This window comes from Ranitomeya variabilis, chromosome 2 (assembly GCF_051348905.1).
Source record: "Ranitomeya variabilis isolate aRanVar5 chromosome 2, aRanVar5.hap1, whole genome shotgun sequence".
Lineage (NCBI taxonomy): Eukaryota > Metazoa > Chordata > Amphibia > Anura > Dendrobatidae > Ranitomeya > Ranitomeya variabilis.
In genome coordinates, this window is record NC_135233.1 from 1033779990 (window position 1) to 1033801131 (window position 21142).

A 21142-nucleotide genomic window follows, 5' to 3' on the forward strand; every position below is an offset into this window, starting at 1 on the left:
CCATGTTCTCCCCAGAGGTAGCATGACTGCGATTAGGTACCGAGATGAGGTCCTCAGACCCCTTGTGAGACCATATGCTGGTGTGGTTGGCCCTGGGTTCCTCCTAATGCAGGACAATGCCAGACCTCATGTGGCTGGAGTGTGTCAGCAGTTCCTGCAAGATGAAGGCATTGAAGCTATGGACTGGCCCGCCAGTTCTCCAGACCTGAATCCAATTGAGCACATCTGGGACATCATGTCTCGCTCCATCCACCAACGTCACGTTGCACCATAGACTGTCCAGGAGTTGGCGGATGCTTTAGTCCAGGTCTGGGAGGAGATCCCTAAGGAGACCATCCACCGCCTCATCAGGAGCATGCCCAGGAGTTGTACAGTCGGGAGGTCATGCAGACAAGTGGAGGCCACACACACACAATACTGAGCATCTTTTCCTTGTCATGAGGCATTTCCACTGAAGTTGGATCAGCCTGTAATTTGATTTTCCACTTTGATTTTAAGTATCATTCCAAATCCAGACCTCCATGGGATATTCATTTTGATTTACATTGATAATTGTTATGTTTTATTGTTCTGAACACGTTCCACTATGCAATGAATAAAAATTTGCAACTGGAATATTTCAGTCAGAGATATCTAGGATGTGGTATTTTAGTGTTCCCTTTATTTTTTTGAGCAGTGTATATGTATATATATATATATATATATATATATATATATATATATACAGAAATTGGAACAGCATCCAAAAAATACCTTAACGTGGTGCAGAGCTCTCCCAGCCAGCAGTCCAATGACCTCCAAACAATATGAGCAAAAAAAAGAAAAGCAGCACACAAAATAATAAAAAAGTGGACTTTATTGCCTGAACGGCATGGCAACGTTTCGGATACAAAATCACTTTTCAAGGCTTGAAAAAGGATTTTGTATCCGAAACGGTGCCACGCCGTTCGGGCAATAAAGTCTACTTTTTTATTATTTTGCGTGCTGCTTTTCTTCTTTTTGCTTATATATATATATATATATATATATATATATATATATATATATATATATACAGTATATCCGCTAGTTGTTTTTTTAATCATCTCCACTCACAGTATCGTTTATTTGGGATATTTTTAACTTTTTCCGTATTTGATAATTGTGCAGCACTGCAAAACTTCTTAATTCAAGTCCCACATTTAATTTGCTTTCACACTAGGAAAAGTATTTTAATGAGTATTTCAAAGCTATCTGAAAAATGTATGCAAAATGAATCTGAAATTTTATTTCTGCTGCAGCTGGATAAAATTTTAAATGTGTCATAAAACCATCAACAAGAAGATTTATATATGGAAAATGCTGACAAATTACTGTTTATGGGGCAAAACAATGATTAGCAATACACCAGTAAAATATAATTGGCATTTGCAGTAGATAAATGACTAATTTTCAGAAACATATATGTCATGGACCATTAAGTTTATACATAACCATGAAGTTCCTGGTAGGCAAGTATTTTCTCAAAGGGATGGGACTGAATACCAAATTATCATTTGCTTGTATTTCACAGCCACATATTATGTGATTTGTGATCTGAGCAAACGAATGACTACACCTTATGTATATACAAAGAAAAGTAGATGTGATTTTTTTTTTAAAATTCTTTCAACCTTCTATTAAAGAGACCGTTAACATATAAATCTAACTCATTAGTTGAGTATGCAGGCGAAAGGTTACAGAAAGTGTACCGTAGGCTCATTGTAATCCAGAACACTATTTTACATATATGTTCAGGGGCAAATGCAAAATTACTAAGGGAGTACTCTAAGTGTATCAGCCTATGACCTAAGGTTGTCAATGAGATGGCAGAATGCTCCTTAAAGGAGTTGTACCAACTTTAGAAGTTCAATGAGAGGTCCATTTGATGGAACTGCATCTGATCTAAAAAATGGGGCTCTGTTGAGCCCCACAAAAATGGAGTGAGGGTTGATCATATGCATATCTATTCTCTTAATTCCTTGTGTGACTGCCTGATATAGCTGAGTACAGCTCTTGATTATCTCTGGCAGTCCCTCAAAAAATGATGTACTTGGCTGTTTCTGAAAGCCCCATAGAGAATGAATGTAGTGGAGATGCACATACTCAACCTCTGCTCCACACACACAAGGTCCATTATCTGGAACAATGGAACACTGGGCCTTCAGCAGTCCGACTGCCAGCACTTTTGAAAATATCACATATTGTAATGATAGGGAATACCTGCAAAATTTGGCACAACCCAGTTAAACGATATGTGACAACTTATTGTTCACAGGAGGTCCAACTGATAGGACTCCCATTAATCTCCAGAGCAGCATAGTCCAGTTTGAATGAAACCCAGATTGAGCATGAGCACCACTACTTAATTCAATTTCTAGGGCATGCAAGAGATAACCAAATACAGTGCCAAATCTCCGGAGGTCCTATAGGAAATGGATAGAGTACTGGTGCACATGTTTAACCTCTGCTCCATTCAGACATGGTTCTGCAGAGGCCCATTCTTGATTTTGTTATGAGTCCAAGAGATGGTACCCATAGTAACTAATAAGTTAGCACCTATCCTCTGTATAGGTGAACACTTTCTAACTTGTTTTTAAAGGACTGTTCTAAGCTTCTCTCTGCTCTAGAGATGAGAAGATCAGGCAAAATTTGATTGTGACTGTTCACATGAATTCTCCAGGGAAATGGGATTTGCACAAAAGTTATTGAGCAAAAATTTTCTGTAACTTACAATGCACTGGGGTCTAACCATATCGGAATAAATTAAAAGTAAAAAAAATAAATCTAAATGTTCACCTCCGCTCTCACCTCTCCGGCCCACCATGCTGCACCACCTCTCGTCCGATTTGCATCACTTTTCCTTATTGCTTGTACTGAAAGCTCAGAGGGATGGTTCTGCACAAGTGCGAGAAACATCACAATGTCATCTGGTGACAAAGTGCATGACTTCATGCGCATATGTGCAGAACCATTGATTAGAAGATGCAGCTAGGACCGGACAGACAATCGTAAGGAGGTAAATAATTTTGCCATATTAAAAACCCTTAAATTGCCTGAAAAATACACGATAAAACTCTGAGTTTGTCCTAGGATTTTATTGAACCCACTTTGTACTCTTTAGTGCCAATACAGCCTTATTGATTTCCAAGTGACCTCAACCAGCTGATAATGACATAACAGATGGTAATCGGTATTTTCAACAGTTGTATTCGGTTGGCATGTATGGGTCTAATATTAGACTATTACAACAGAGAAGTGAGCATGAAAATATTTTTTACAACACAGTTGTGTTTAAATTTCTAGATTAGAGACACCGAGAACAGCTGGTTATGTGGGTACAGGATGTAATGCCCCCACAGATCAGACATTGATGACCTTTACGAAGAATAGGTCATCAGTGTTAAAGTAATGGACAACATCTCTAACTCTTTCAACCTTATATTAAACCCTACTGTGCTATCTTTCTACAATGCAACATGTGGAATATCGCTTAGATATTTCTGATTAGAAGAAAATATAATGAAGGAAATAGGTACAAATATAATCTTAAGACCTGAATATGTATAAGCAAATAAAAAGATATAACTGAAAAAAATGCTGCAGATAATTAGGTACTCATCTTTTTATTTTATACATATTTGTTAAAATTTACATTTAAAACACGTCTTAAAATTGTATTCTATTCTATGTTTATGTAAAATATATCTACATTCCCTGGATTTCTAGTTTATTTAGAAAATTGCAAACAATCAAGCATAGAGCATTGACAATAAGATCATTGCTATTCTCATCACACGTAAAATCCCAACTTGACCACAAAGATCAAAGACCATTTTAATAGTGGTGGGGTCTCATATACTCATGAAATCTTAATACTTTCTATCCCTAATTGATGCCCTTTTGAGGAAATGTCAACCTCACTTCAGGGATTTAGGCTCCGGAATGACAATGAGGGATGTAATCTACATAAGACTTTTTGAGGTTATACTCATTTAAATGTAAATAAAATATTTTTTTCTTTATGAAGCATATCATCCATAAATTTCTTGCAGACACACAAATACATATACTTTGTGAATGGATGATTCATTTTATGCAAACATTAATTACATGGTATTGCTTTGTGTACTTTTATTACATACTATAGACCTTATAAATAACATCAAAGCTGCTTTTTTCAATATTTTTTCAATTCTGACAACCAGTTATGATTCACCCGAATAAATGAGATTATAAGCTTCTGAAATTCCTATCCATTTGTAGCTGAACCCCTTCAACCGACAGCCTGTTTTCACCTTCCTGAGTCGATCAATTTTTTAAGTTCTTACCAGTTTCACTTTATGTGGTAATAACTCTGGGATGCTTCAATGAATCACATGATTCTAAGGCCAGTTTCACATGTCCGTTTATTTCCGGTACCGGAAAAACCAGTACCGAAGATATCCGTGTCTGTGTTTCTGTGTGTGTAATACTTGTGGCATGCGTGTGCCGCATCAGCACCACATGGACGCCAGCAGAGAAGAAGCCCCAGCGCCAGGTGCTGAACATGGCTCTCATCATTATCCCTTTCTCTACCAGAGATCGGCGCAAGCAAAGGAGAATGATGAGAATTATATTCAAGTGAGAACTATTACTCCCATCAACCTACACCTGCTGCTGATAATAACAGTGACAGCAGGATCGGATCATGGAAGAATTCCTCACCCGCTGCCTGTGCTATAATCAAAAAAATGAATGAAAAACCCGGCAGGGGTTCCCCCCATTTTTTATAACAATCTAGGCAAAACTCACAGCTGGGGGCGGCAAGAATAGAGGGGTCCCGACGCTGTTCTTTTATTTAAATAAATCATTTTAAAATATGATGTGCGGTCCCCCATTTTTAACAATCAGTCTAGCTAAAGGTCACAGCTGGGGGCTGGTATTCTCAGGCTGGTAAGGGGCCATTGCTATAGGTCCCCCCAGCGTAAAAATAGCAGCCCGCAGCTGCCCAGAAAAGGCACATCTATTGGATGGGCCAATTCTGGTGCTTTGCCCGGCTCTTCCCACTTGCCCTGTAGCAGTGGCAAGTGGGGTTCATATTTGTGGGGGTGATATCACCTTTGCATTATCAGCTGACATCAAGCCCACGGATTAGTAATGGAGAGGTGTCTATAATACAACTATCCATTACTAATCCTATCTCCACTTTGCACTGTACCCCGAAACACAGTGTCTGCAAATTGAGATTCTGGTTTGGCTTTTATCCTAAGTCATGTGACAAGGCTCATTAAAGGGTCGACATTGACTTTTTGGATTGCTACTTCCAATAGGTGGCACTAGAGTTCTAGTTCTCTTCCTCTCTGAATAGACAATTTGCATATTTCCCATATTTCCCAATCTCCGCAAGGAGAAACAATACTTCTTGGATATCGGTCAGGCGCCTCTCACTCAGCCTAACCAGATCTCCACTTTGCACTTATGAGGGGCAGTACCCCAAACACAGTGTCTGTAAATTGAGACTCTGGTTTGGATTTTATCCTAAATCATGTGACAAGGCTCGTTAAAGGGTCGACATTGACTTTTAGGATTGCTACTTCCAATAGGTGGCACTAGAGTTCTAGTGCTCTCCTTTCTGAATAGACAATTTGCATATTTCCCAGAAGAGCATTGCAGCTTTAAGTCTCCTCATCTCGGCATGCTTAGCATGTCAATCTCCACAAGGAGAAACAATACTTCTTGGGTATCGGTCAGACGCCTCTCACTCAGCCAAACCAGATCTCCACTTTGCACTGACGAGGGGCCGTACCCCAAAACACAGTGTCTGCATGCAAATTGAGATTCTGGTTTGGCTTTTATCCTAAGTCATGTGACAAGACTCGTTAAAGGGTCGACATTGACTTTTAGGATTGCTACTTCCAATAGTTGGCAATAGAGTTCTAGTTCTCTCCCTCTCTGAAGAGACAATTTGCCTAATCCTATAGTTACATGGTAAATGAACACAGAGTCAGAATAAAGTATTTTATTAGAAATAAAAGAAAACACACTTTTCCTTTTTTATTTAAAAATAACAAACATAGTTATGCACACCTAGTGCCTAATTCCACTGAAGCCATCGATCTCCTGTAACAAAACAAAAATAAAAAAAAACAACATTATACCATACCTGTTGGCTGTTCTGTCCCACACCATACTCCATGTCTGGGGGATAATTAGTTTTCAATCTGGATGGTGCCAAGCTGCAACAGTCCAGGCTGAGAACCACTGATGAATGAGATGCTGTGAGCACAGCATCAGTGACCAGGGGTGACGTCACTGAGACTGTGTTCCCAGCCGGGCTGAACTATGGCGACCTCAGGACTGTGGGAAAATACCAGTGATGCCAGTCATCTGTTAATACCAAGGTGACATCAACCCCACTTGAAACCGCTACAGGGCAAGTAGGAAGAGCCGGGCAAAGCACCAGAATTGGCGTGTCTAATAGATGTGCGTTTTCTGGGCAGCTGCAGGCTGCTATTTTTAGGCTGAGGGGGGCCTATATCAATGGCCCCTTACCAGCCAGAGAATACCAGCCCCCAGCTTTGAACTTCAGCAAGGCTGGTTGCCAAAAATAGGGGGTAACCCACTTTGTTTATTTTAATTATTTATTTAAATATAAAAAACAGCATGGGGACCCCTCTATTCTTGATAACCCACCTTGCTGAAGCTGATAGCTGAGGGTTGCAACCCCAAGCTGTGAGTTTTGCCTGGCTTGTTATTAAAAACGGGGGAACCCACACCTGTTTTTTCATTCATTTATTCAGTTTTAGTGCAGGCAGTGGGTGACAGATACCCCCATCTTCCGCTCCTGCAGTCACTGTTATTTACTGCAGCAGGTGTAGGTTGATGGGAGTAATAGTCCCAAAAGCCCCCACCTGCTGTCATTGTTCTGACTTAAATATAAGTTGCATCATTTCCCTCTGCTCGTGCCGATCGCCGTCAGAGCAGTGGAGAACAATAAGAGCCGTGTTCAGCACCTGGCGCTGGGGAACAGCGCTTACTGTAGTGCTTCTTCCCCGGCGCTGACATGTGTCACACAGATGACATCCATATGTGTTCTCCATGTGCAGGTGTGCAGGACGTTTTGCGGCCCATGACAGTAAAAAATGGGCATGTCTACGTGCGGGGCACATTGACACAAAATCCGTGGAAACACACTGACATGTACACAGACCCATTCATTTCAATGGGTCCACATGTGTCAGTGTCTCCGGTACTTGTGAAAACGTCACCAGTGCCACACCTACTGAAGTCACGGATGTGTGAAAGAGGCCTAATACTGTTTTTTCATGACACATTGTACATCATGGTAGTTTTAACAATAGGTTGAAATTTTTTACGTTTATTTGTGAAAAAGTTTGGAGAAAAGTTGTACAATTTTGCAGTTTTCAAACTTTCAATTTTTATATCCCTAAACCAGTTAGTCATGCTGTTGAAAATAATATATAAATAACATTTCTCACATGTCTACTTTACATTTGCATAATTTTTTAAATATATTTTCTTTGTTAGGAAGTCAGAAGGGCTAAAAGTTGATCATCAATTTCTTATTTTTCCAACAAAATTTACAAAACCTTTTTTTTGGAACCGCATCAGGCTTGAAGTGACTTTGCGGTGCCTATATTCCAGAAAATACCCAAAAGTGACACCATTTTAAAAACTACACCCCTCAAAGTGCTCAAAACCCCTCAAAGTGCTCAAAACCACATTCAGGAAGCTTATTAACTTGTTAATTTGTTGTGCAATTTCTCTTGAGCATGCTGATACCCCATATGTAGTGGAAAAGCGCAAAATTGGTTATAATAGATAGCGGATGACTTGTCGCATTTGTAGAGCCCCTGATCTGCCTGAACAGTGGAAACCCTCCACAATTGATGCTATTTAGGAAACTAGACCCCTCAAGGAACTTATCTAGAGGTGTAGTAAGCACCTTGAACCCACAGTGGCTTTGCAGAATTTTAGAGTTGAGCTGTGAAAATGAAAAAATACATTTTTTCCACAAAATGTTGCTTCAGCTCCAAGTTTTTCATTTTCACAAGGGTGACAGGTAGTGTTGAGCGATACCGTCCGATACTTGAAAATATCGGTATCGGATAGTATCGGCCGATACCCGAAAAGTATCGGATATCGCCGATACCGATACCCGATACCAATACAAGTCAATGGGACACCAAGTATCGGAAGGTATCCTGTATGGTTCCCAGGGTCTGAAGGAGAGGAAACTCTCCTTCAGGCCCTGGGATCCATATTAATGTGTAAAATAAAAAATAAAGATGAAAAATATTGATATACTCACCTCTCCGACGCAGCCTGGACCTTACCGATGTAACCGACAGCTTCCGTTCCAAAGAATGAGCGCTTGAAAGACCTTAGATGATGTCGCGGCCTGTGATTGGTCGCGTGAGCGGTCACGTGACCGCCATGCGACCAATCACAAGCCGCGACGTCATCTAAGGACTTTCAAGCGCTTGAAAGACGAAGGAATTATTACCGAAACGCGCGTCGGGGCGCGTGTGCATGCTGATACCAATCCCATAAGGTACTTCTTATGTCCGGACTGTTTTATGTATTTTATCCCCTTTTTTTTAATCTCTGGTATAGCTGTGTTATAGCTGTGTTATATCCACGTAACATTCACGTTGCTGTATTCACTCTGCCATTCCCTTTCCTTTTCTTTAGTGGCACAATTAATTCTTTATAGGTAATTGTTACCATATCATGGTGGTTTTGTGATATTATTCACAGGTTTTTTGTCATTATTATTTGATACACATTTCGGGACGTTTATGTTTTATTACATAAACTAGCCCCTTCTTTCTCTTTTTTTGCTGTGGCACTTATGCACTTTACATATCCCCTCTAGGTTAATACCTGGCATTACACAGTGTTCCTTCACACTTTTTGGGAAACAAAATTTTTTTACAGCGCTTTATCACATTTTTTAATTAATATATATTTTAATGAATAGTTCACTTTCTTAAATGGCCTGAGATCATTTTTTGCTTACCTTTATTCCGGACATATGGCATATATATAAATATTTAAATCTTTTTTATATAAATTGATTATTTTGTACCTTTTTGGTTATCTCGTGTTGCACTTTTATATATTTTGTGTAATAGTTACATATATAGTGTAATAAATGTTAAATATTATTATTGTATATTGACTTGCTACTACCCTAATAAAGATACACTTATATGAATTCCTTGGTTGTATCTCTCTCTTTTCTTAGTTTCTCTTCCTGGGTTTGGTGTTTTCTCTTACTATAATGAGGCAGCAGAGTTATTCTTTACTCCATCTGGCCAAATTTCAGCAGTGTCCTTCTTCTTATAGGTGCACAAAACTGTGGTCAACTGTGCTTATGTGCACGTTTAAAAAGATAGACACTGCTGGATCTTTGTTCACTGTGTGGTAACAGTGAGAAGGCAGCTTTATTCTTCAGGTCAGTACGGTTTGGCACTTTTACACAATAAAAACTATTTTTGCATCACTTTATTCAAAGAGCTATAGCTTTGTTCTTTCTCGAATGATGAAGCTGTATGGTGGATTTATTTTGCAGGACAAGAGGTCGGTTTCAGCTATATAATTTTATTTATATTCGTCTTATTGATTGCATTTTATTCCACTTTGTGTTAGGCGATATAATGAAAAAGCACATTTTTTTGCCCTGTTATTAATATTTTTTATGATGTTCACTAAAGTGAAAATGTTATAGGTCGGGTCATGACGGCCTCGGTGATACCAAATATGCGTTCTTTTTTTTACTGTAAGAAGGAATTTATGGGTATAATAGTTATCATTATTATTATTTTGATATTATTTTAAATATCTTTATAATTTATTTTTTTACTTTTTTTTGCTACTTAGTCCCTCTATGGGACTTCAACTTTTATCACGCTGATCACTGATATAAAGCATTGCAATGCATTATACTTTTTAGTGCTGCGCTGACAGAAACCTCTTACACCATGATCTGAGCATGGTCTAACAGGCTTTCTACAGCCTAGTGACCCAGATGTCATCATGAAGACCTTGGGTTGCCATGGCAATGATTGGGCTCTTGTGATGTCATCGCAGGACACCCCCTCCATCTCCTAGTCTTCTAAATATTGTAATTGATATCAATTGCAGCATTTAGGGGGTTAAACAGCCTGAGGCAGTATGGCAACAATTTCTTGCTTTGAAAGCTGGGTCTCAGCTGTCATGTAAGCTGAGGTCCCAGCGGCAATCGTGTGGGAAAAGTTCCTGTGACCGCATGATCGCCATGACGTACCGATATGTCAAAGAACAGGAAACATCAGTTTTTCTCATCCTTGGGCCTTTCGGTTTCACCAAACAGCACACAGACCCACAGAAATCTATTCTGCTAAATGCCTATTTATATCTGTATTCACATATCAAAATGGACTATTCATGTTTACTGTGCATGCAAAATGGATGATGTCTGTTTGAAATAAGTTTTTTTTTTTATTTGATTTTAATGGACTTTTTGCCAAGTGACAATGAATAAAAGAAATATGCACACTTTACCTATACTGTTTTTTAAATGGATGAGACAAAGACTCAAACTAAAATAAGTGATGGACAGAAGAAAAAGGTCCATTTTTGTATATGTAAAAAATGAATACTTATGTGTGCAAAAAAAATTCCAAGTGTGGTAAAAATATCAAAAGAGTATTCCCCCATTTTTGGGGGGATTTTATTGTTGTGACATTAAGTGGCTAAAATGACTTGGCAATATGATGAGTGAATTGCACACCTCTGGCCATACTTCTTAAATGCTACAGTCAGAGACTGACAGCAGCATTTACTACGACCAAGGGACTTCCAATGTCGAAAAGGATATGGACACCATTGTGGCATTATTTTTATGATTATTCTACTGCATGTAGTTGGGCTAAAGAAAATATTTTAATTGACTTATCTATTTCTAACATTTCAACTGATTTATGGTCACATACCACATGAAAGGAGATCTTACATATGATCATAAGTGAGCTAACAGAAGTGCTGAAGGTGTCCTATTGATTGCAGAAATGCTCCTAAAGGTTTCCAGATCCTTTAAGCCGAATTATATTTTGTAGACTACTTTTTTATCAAAACATAAAAATAATAAGGAATTTGAAGCAGACACACATTAATGAATTTGCTTGGCTGTTAAGCCCCTCTGATGTTCTAGTGCTGCAGTTCTCCTCCTCCCCAGTGGTCACTGGCCAAAGTGAAAAACAACTCAGTGGATAAAAATGACTTAAACTGTCTATTATGGTAAAAGTATAAACTATCTTAAAGCAATGCTCTTGTTGCATCTTTAGGTTCCTTTGCCTAACTTCACACCACCTATTATCTTGCTTAATTTACATCAGAGATTTGCTCCAAAATTGTTGGTCAATTTCTGGTGCAACAAATATCTTAATCCACAATTCTTTTACCTAAAACCGCACCCATTTCCTTTCATACTACACCCATATGGAAATGTCTAAAACACAGAGTAAATGGGCACAAGACGCGTCCGACAAATTGGACTAAAATTATAGTGCACTAAGCTTAGTAAATATCTGTCATAGTTTTAATTACATTTATCTTTAATTAATTTAAAGGGACTATAAGCAGAACTTTAAAGGGTTTATCTGGGACTTTAACATTGAGGTATATCCTTTGGATAGGTCATCAATGTCTAAGCGGTGGGCATGTGACTCTCGCCACCTCTGCCGATCAGCTGTTACCGGTGTTGGCGTCGGCTGGAACTGCTCAGTTGTGGAACTGCACAGCACACCTCCATCAACAGAATAATGGACTTGACCAGGTACTGAACATCCACCCCTTATTGATTTTAATAGGGGGTGGATTTGCAGTACCGGGCCCAAGCCACTATTTCTTCAATGGAGTTGTGTAGCTCCATGACTCAGCAGTTCCTTCCGCGAACGAGACTGGGAACAGCTGAACTGTGGAGATGCTAAGTGCCGCACTCCCACTGATCAGACATTGTTGGCCTATCCTAAGAATAGGCCAATGTTAAAATACTTTATAACACCTTTAAAGGATTATTCTATCTAGTAAACATACGATATACATACATGAAAATTATTATGCAGAAAGAAGTCCTGAAAATAACCATATGGTATGAAAGGAAAACAATATGGAATCTAACATTGAGTATATACATTAAGAGAATTAAACATAGCCACATTTTTTCCCATAGGCAATTGTATTATTTTCACTCTATTAAAGCATCCGTCTTCAAAGCATGCCTTGGAGGAATGCTTCATAGTGTTATAGGTAACAGGATAAAAGTGAATACAGTGCTTTCTCTCCATATGTGAGTACACATTCATGAATATGCTTACGTGCCTTTCTGAACAGGCTCTGGTGACCTCTTACATTGAATTATAGAATGTGCCACCTGATCCAAATTTCCCTGATATCGTTACATAGCATGTGCAGCTATAAACCACCAAACACCAAATTAAAACATGCAGTGGGGGAAATAATTATTTGATACACTTCTGATTTTGCAAGTTTTCCCACATACAAAGAATGGAGAGGTCTGTAATTTAACTGTGAGAGCCAGAATATAAAAAAAAATCAGAAAATCAAATTGTATGATTTTTGCATAACTAATTTGGATTTTATTGCATGAAATAAGTATTTCATACAATAGAAAAACAGAACTTAATGTTTGGTAAAAAAAACTTTTGGTAGCAATTACAGAGGTCAGACGCTTCCTGTTTTTTTACCAAGTTTGCACACACTGCAGCAGGGATTTTGGCCCACTCCTCAATACAGATTTTCTTCTTCAGATCTTTCAGATTTTGGGGCTGTCGCTGAGCAACTTTGAGTTTCAGCTTCCTCTAAAGATTTTCTATTGGGTTCAGGTCTGGAGACTGGCTTGTTCACTCCAGGACCTTAAAATGCTTCTTAAGGGAGCCACTCCTTAGTTGCTCTGCTGTATGTTTTGGGTCTTTGCCATGCTGGAAGACTCAGCCATGACCCATGTTCAGTTTTCTTACTGAGAGAAGGAGGTTGTTGGCCAATATCTCAAGATATATGACAACATACATCTTCCATTCAATACAGTGCAGTCATCCTGCCCCCTTTACAGAAAAGTACCATCGAAGTATGATGTTTCCCCCACCATTCTTCATGGTTGGGGCGGTGTTCTTGGGGTTGTACTCATCCTTCTTCTTCCTTCAAACACGTCAAATGGAGTTTATACCAAAAAGTTCTATTTTGGTTGCATCTGACCACATGACCTTTTCCCATGCCTCCTGTGGATCTTTCAGATGGTCATTGGCAAACTTCAAAGGGGCCTGGACATGTGCTGAAGTGAGCAGGGGGACCTTGAGTGGCCTGCATGATTTTAGATGATAGTGTGTTACTAATGGTAATGTTTGAGACTGTGGTCCCAGATTTCTTCAGGTCAATGATCAGGCCCTATCATGTAGTCCTGGGTTGATTCCAGACCTTTCTCAGAATCAGGCTTACCCTGATTCTCAGATTCTAGAGCAAAATTTACTTCATGGAGCCCCGGCAGATCCCATTGTAAGTTAAAGGGGTGTCCAGACTTGGGGTTCCAAAGTAGGGGCTATAACAATTATGATATCCTAAAAGGCTTTACACGAGCCAAAAATACAGACAGACAAACCCTTCTAATGAATCCTAAAAAGATGAGAGTGATGATATTGGACTCTACATCAAGGTTCATTACTACCTTTTACACAAATTGGATTGATATTAAAAAGATCTTCTCTAAGCACTGGCACTCCTTACTGATAGGGACTTGCAATACCAACTCACTAAACACTCCATAGTGACCTGATGTAAATCACACACACTTGGCGATATACTAGCCATTAATTACCTTATAAGAGTAATTTTCTCTTTGGGAGTCAAGGCCCCCCTTAGGGCTGCTTCCACTCCGGTGGATCTTCTGCCTGTTAATATATCTTGAGAACAAAGGTGTTCTCTAATTCTAAAAAGAACAAAACCTTTAAGACCATCCACCACATCACCTGTGAGACAGAAGTGGTGATCTATCATGGAAGCTGTTCCTGTTGCCGTATATATAGGCATGAGGACTAGACCATTCAAAATACTTATTCAAGAACATGTCAGGCAGCAAAAATGCATTCAACCTCCTTGAACACCATCTAGTAAAAACTATACCCAAACATTTTTTTGAATCTCCCAACTGTAACCCCAAGTGATTTTCAGTCTGTATGATTGATAAAGTCTATTTGGGCATCAGGGCTGGCAACATTAAGCAGAAACTCCTGCAGAAAGAAATACGCTGGATTGTCCAATTGGATATGTTAGTACCAAGCGGTCTTAACCATCAATTTCAAGTCTTTTCTCTGAATTATTGTATCCTTTATTGTATTTTATATGGGAGGGACAATTTTTGTGGTTTTTATTCTTGTTAGTTACTAGTACTGTTTCTCTATACTATACTATACTATATTTTCTCCATACTATTGATACATTTGTGATGTTCTTTGATGTATTGTGATCTTTATTATTTGTTAGCATCTCTGCAGCATTCCAAAAGCAGTATATTTTTAATTATAATATTGTCCAATCTTCTATAAAACATAGTTAGCTCCTTGTGGGCCTGCAATCAATGGTGAAGCGGCTATGTAGTGTCACCACGGCGACTGGTGGTTTCTCTTCGCCTTGCCATGTACGGCATGGCTCCACCCTCTTCATTGTGAGGTATGGTCCTTAATGGCACTTATTTACTATGCCATATTTTACTTTTGCAATACCTTGTAATGGCCCATACTTCTGAGCCCGTTTTTGCTAATGGGGCATTTGGTCGCCTTGCTGTGAGAATTGGGAGGTCCTTTCCATGCCACTGGTGTTGTTGCCTCACGCTACATCACAAGAGGGGGCTAATCTTCTGTTTTATCTTTTATACTGTTATACACTCTGACCAGCATGAGTTACAGCCTAGACCTCAGGCCCTGCCCCACTGGCGATGCAGCTGTGCCGCATCATCATGGCGACTGAAGGATGTAGTCTCTCCTCGTCATTGGTGGGATGACCTCACTCACCTTGCTGCAGGACCATAAACTTTTTAATGACATATGGTTACGCATCCTGACCCTGTGATGCGTAACCATATGTCATTAAATGTCATCATCGAGATGTGGAGCACTATTCTCCCTGCCATTTGGCGTATGGCTTACCTGCCTCACTGTGAGTCTGTCTATTCAGGGGACACTTTTCACACATTGCTGGAAGATGTGCAGAGCTGATTAGCACAGATGTGCCCCGCACATGCACTACTCTGTCCCAGTGGCATCACGGCCTGGGCACGTTGCAGTGGTAATGGGGGCGATAACATACGTCCTCTCCACCATTATGCACAGCACGTGCCCTGTCATGGGGGTCGAACAATTTGAAGGGCTTCATGCTGATTCACTGTTTACCCAGACATTTTCATTTAAATAGCACCCACCTTTTATTTTTGACCACGCCTCCTGACAAAGCTAAGCGTTGAGGCTTTTGCACAATCCCACGTGTGTTCCTGACCTATCTGACATCATGTCGCAAGACATTTTCTTGCCATATACTTGAGTTGTTTCATTGGGTTTAACTGCCTTATGACGGTGATCGACCTATGTTGTTTACAGGACATGGACTTATTTAAGTTTACTATCTATCTGTAACCTGTGTCTTATTTGATTGTCTCCCTATGGGTTCCCTCGTATTGTTACATCCAGTATATTTTATTTCATGGAACTGCTTATTTTTGTACAGTACAGACCAAAAGTTTGGACACACCTTTTCATTTAAATATTTTTCAGCATTTTTATGACTATGAAAATTGTACATTCACACTGAAGGCATCAAAACTATGAATTAACACATGTGGAATTATATACTTAACAAAAAAGTGTGAAACAACTACAAATAAGTCTTATTTTCCTTTTTCTTCAAAGTAGCTACCTTTTGCTTTGATGACTGCTTTGAACACTCTTGGCATTCTCTTGATGAGCTTCAAGAGGTAGTCACTGGGAATGGTCTTCCAACAATGTTGAAAGAGTTCCCAGAGATGCTTAGCACTTGTTGTCCCTTTTGCCTTCACTCTGCAGTCCAGCTCACCCCAAACCATCTCGATTGGGTTCAGGTCTGGTGACTGTGGAGGCCAGGTCATCTGGCGTAGCACCCCATCAGGGGCGGATTATCAGAGGGTCAATATGGGCGGTAGCCCAGGGCCCAGTGGCTTGGGGGGGCCCTGGGCCACCGCAGATTGACCCTCTGATAATCCGCCGGAGTGTGACTGAATGCCCGGCCCGCCGGCATTTATGTGCCCCGCCCCCCGGACCCGGTGGGCAGAGTGAGGGGGTCCGCATCGGGCCCCTTCTCATCTGCTCACCGGGCCCCTTCCGGCGCTGCGGCGCTTTCCTATTGAGGTGCGTGCGCGCGCCCTCACCTCAATAGTTAACAACAGCCGCCAGCCAGCCAATTGGAGGCTGGCAGCTGAAGTCGGCCGCAGCTCACACGTCGCCGGCATCTGACATCATTGTCAGTCGCCGGCGAGTGTGCGCTGCTGGAGGGAGCTCGCCGCGTGGAGCGCTGGTAAGGTGAGGAGACTGTTTGGTTTTTTTTGTTTTGTGTTTTAATAAGCTAACGGTGGACAGTGGACACACTGGGGGCAATGCTGGAGGACACACTGGGGCAATGCTGGAGACACTGGGGCAGATTGCTGGAGACACTGGGGCTGATTGCTGGAGACACTGGGGCTGATTTCTGGAGACACTGGGGCAATGCTGGAGACACTGGGGCAATGCTGGAGACACTGGGGCAATGCTGGAGACACTGGGGCAGATTGCTGGACACACGGGGGGCAATGCTGGAGACACTGGGGCAGATTGCTGGAGACACTGGGGCAGATTGCTGTAGACACTGGGGCAATGCTGTAGACACTGGGGCAGATTGCTGTAGACACTGGGGCAGATTGCTGTAGACACTGGGGCAGATTGGTTTAGACACTGGGGCAGATTGCTGTAGACACTGGGGCAGATTGCTGGAGACACTGGGGCAGATTGCTGGAGACACTGGGGCAGATTGCTGTAGACACTGGGGCAGATTGCTGTAGACACTGGGGCAGATTGCTGTAAACACTGGAGCAGATTGCTGGACACACTGGGGGCAATGCTGGAGACACTGGGGCAGATTGCTGGAGACACTGGGGCAGATTGCTGGAGACACTGGGGCAGATTGCTGTAGACACTGGGGCAGATTGCTGTAAACACTGGAGCAGATTGCTGGACACACTGGGGGCAATGCTGGAGACACTGGGGCAGATTGCTGTAGACACTGGGGCAGATTGCTGTAGACACTGGGGCAATGCTGTAGACACTGGGGCAATGCTGTAGACACTGGGGCAGATTGCTGTAGACACTGGGGCAGATTGCTGTAGACACTGGGGCAGATTGCTGGAGACACTGGAGCAGATTGCTGGAGACACTGGGGCAGATTGCTGTAGACACTGGGGCAGATTGCTGTAGACACTGGGGCAGATTGCTGTAAACACTGGAGCAGATTGCTGGACACACTGGGGGCAATGCTGGAGACACTGGGGCAGATTGCTGGAGACACTGGGGCAGATTGCTGGAGACACTGGGGCAGATTGCTGTAGACACTGGGGCAGATTGCTGTAAACACTGGAGCAGATTGCTGGACACACTGGGGGCAATGCTGGAGACACTGGGGAGATTGCTGAAGACACTGGGGCAATGCTGGAGACACTGGGGCAGATTGCTGGACACACGGGGGGCAATGCTGGAGACAGTGGGGCAGATTGCTGGAGACACTGGGGCAGATTGCTGTAGACACTGGGGCAATGCTGTAGACACTGGGGCAGATTGCTGTAGACACTGGGGCAGATTGCTGTAGACACTGGGGCAGATTGGTTTAGACACTGGGGCAGATTGCTGTAGACACTGGGGCAGATTGCTGGAGACACTGGGGCAGATTGCTGGAGACACTGGGGCAGATTGCTGTAGACACTGGGGCAGATTGCTGTAGACACTGGGGCAGATTGCTGTAAACACTGGAGCAGATTGCTGGACACACTGGGGGCAATGCTGGAGACACTGGGGCAGATTGCTGGAGACACTGGGGCAGATTGCTGGAGACACTGGGGCAGATTGCTGTAGACACTGGGGCAGATTGCTGTAAACACTGGAGCAGATTGCTGGACACACTGGGGGCAATGCTGGAGACACTGGGGCAGATTGCTGTAGACACTGGGGCAGATTGCTGTAGACACTGGGGCAATGCTGTAGACACTGGGGCAATGCTGTAGACACTGGGGCAGATTGCTGTAGACACTGGGGCAGATTGCTGTAGACACTGGGGCAGATTGCTGGAGACACTGGAGCAGATTGCTGGAGACACTGGGGCAGATTGCTGTAGACACTGGGGCAGATTGCTGTAGACACTGGGGCAGATTGCTGTAAACACTGGAGCAGATTGCTGGACACACTGGGGGCAATGCTGGAGACACTGGGGCAGATTGCTGGAGACACTGGGGCAGATTGCTGGAGACACTGGGGCAGATTGCTGTAGACACTGGGGCAGATTGCTGTAAACACTGGAGCAGATTGCTGGACACACTGGGGGCAATGCTGGAGACACTGGGGAGATTGCTGAAGACACTGGGGCAGATTGCTGGAGACACTGGGGCAGATTGCTGGATACACTGGGGCAGATTGCTGGAGACACTGGGGCAATGCTGTAGACACTGGGGCAGATTGCTGTAGACACTGGGGCAGATTGCTGTAGACACTGGGGCAATGCTGTAGACACTGGGGCAGATTGCTGGAGACACTGGGGCAGATTGCTGGAGACACTGGGGCAGATTGCTGGAGACACACTGGGGCAATGCTCGAGGACACACTGGGGCAGATTGGAGGACACACTGGGGCAGATTGCTGGAGACACTGGGGCAATGCTGGAGGACACACTGGGGCAGATTGCTGGAGACACTGGGGCAATGCTAGAGACACTGGGGCAGATTGCTGGACATACTGGGGCAGATTGCTGGACACACTGGGGGTAATATGCTGGAGACAATGGGGCAGATTGCTGGACACACTGGGGGCAATGCTGGACAATTGGACATACTGGGGCAGATTGCAGGACACACTAGTGGTAATATGCTGGACACACTGGGGCAATATGCTGGACATACTGGGGCAGATTGTTGAACACACTGTCTGGGGGCAATATGCTGGAGTCAGACACTGGGGCAGATTGCTGGAGACACTGTCTGGGGGCAATGCTGGACACACTGGGGCAGATTGCTGGTTACTGGGGCAATATGCTGGACATACTGGGGCAGATTGCTGGACACACTGGGGCAGATTGCTGGACACACTGGGGGCAGGACTGGAGGCATGGGCAGAATGTAGACACGGGGCAGAATGAAAGACATGGGGCAGGATTGGATCATGGGGCAGGAGAATACGATGGAGACAGATGGGGCAGGATGGGGAGATCACATGGGGTAGAATGGATACTCATGAGTGCAGGATGGGAGAACATATGGCAGGAGCCAGGAATGAGACACATGGGGCCAGGGTGGGGAATATTATTACCATAGGGGCTAATTAAGGGATATTATTACTGCAGTGATGTATTTATTTTATTTTTTGAGTATACTGTTTTAAATGGGGGGGCAGTCCTGTTACTGTGCAGAGTGACTCTATATCGCCTTTTTTTCTCCATGTGTAATGTAGAAGTTGTAAAAAATTAAGTAATGTGTTCTGCAAGCAGAGCTCGAGATAACTGTGTTATTTCCTGCAGAAACGAGTCCTGGCTGGAAGAAATGATGGCGGTCTGTGCTGGATGAAAGATGAAGGACTTCACCTAGAGACGTCATTGGTGAGTCAGTGTTACCTATACATTGACACTATACACTATACTATATACAGAGGTCCTGTGTACAATGTCACCAGTGATCACTGTATTACCTATACACTATATACAGAGCTCCTGTGTATAATGTCACCAGTAGTGTTGAGCATTCCGATACCGAAAGTATCGGGTATCGGCCGATATTTGCTGCATCGGAATTCCGATACCGAGATCCGATACTTTTGTGGTATCGGGTATCGGTATCGAAACAACATTAATGTGTAAAATAAAGAATTAAAATAAAAAATATTGCTATACTCACCTCTCCGACGCAGCCTGGACCTCACCGAGGGAACCGGCAGCGTTGTTTGCTTAAAATGCGTGCTTTTCCTTCCTTCCGTGACGTCACGGCTTCTGATTGGTCGCGTGCCGCCCATGTGGCCGCGACGCGACCAATCACAGCAAGCCGTGACGTAATCTTCAGGTCCTTCTAGGCATTCAGTATTTTAAAATTACGTTCCGGCTTTGTGATTGGTCGCGTCGCGGTCACATGAGCGACGCGACCAATCACAAGCCGTGACGTCACGGGAGGCAGGAGACACGCGCATTTTAAAATGCGCGCGTGTCCAGCCTCCCGTGACGTCACGGCTTGTGATTGGTCGCGTCGCCCATGTTGGCCGCGACGCAACCAATCACAGCAAGCCGTGACGTAATTTCAGGTCCTTCAGTATTTTAAAATTACGTTCCGGCTTTGTGATTGGTCGCGTCGCGGTCACATGGGCGACGCGACCAATCACAAGCCGTGACGTCACGGGAGGCTGGACACGCGCGCATTTTAAAATGCGCGCGTCTCCTGCCTCCCGTGACGTCACGGCTTCTGATTGGTCGCGTCGCCCATGTGACCGCGACGCGACCAATCACAAAGCCGGAACGTAATTTTAAAATACTGAATGCCTAGAAGGACCTGAAAATTACGTCACGGCTTGCTGTAATTGGTCGCGTCGCGGCCACATGGGCGGCACGCGACCAATCAGAAGCCGTGACGTCACGGAAGGAAGGAAAAGCGCGCATTTTAAGCAAACAACGCTGCCGGTTCCCTCGGAGAGGTGAGTATAGCAATATTTTTTATTTTAATTCTTTATTTTACACATTAATATGGTTCCCAGGGCCTGAAGGAGAGTTTCCTCTCCTTCAGACCCTGGAACCATCAGGGATACCGTCCGATACTTGAGTCCCA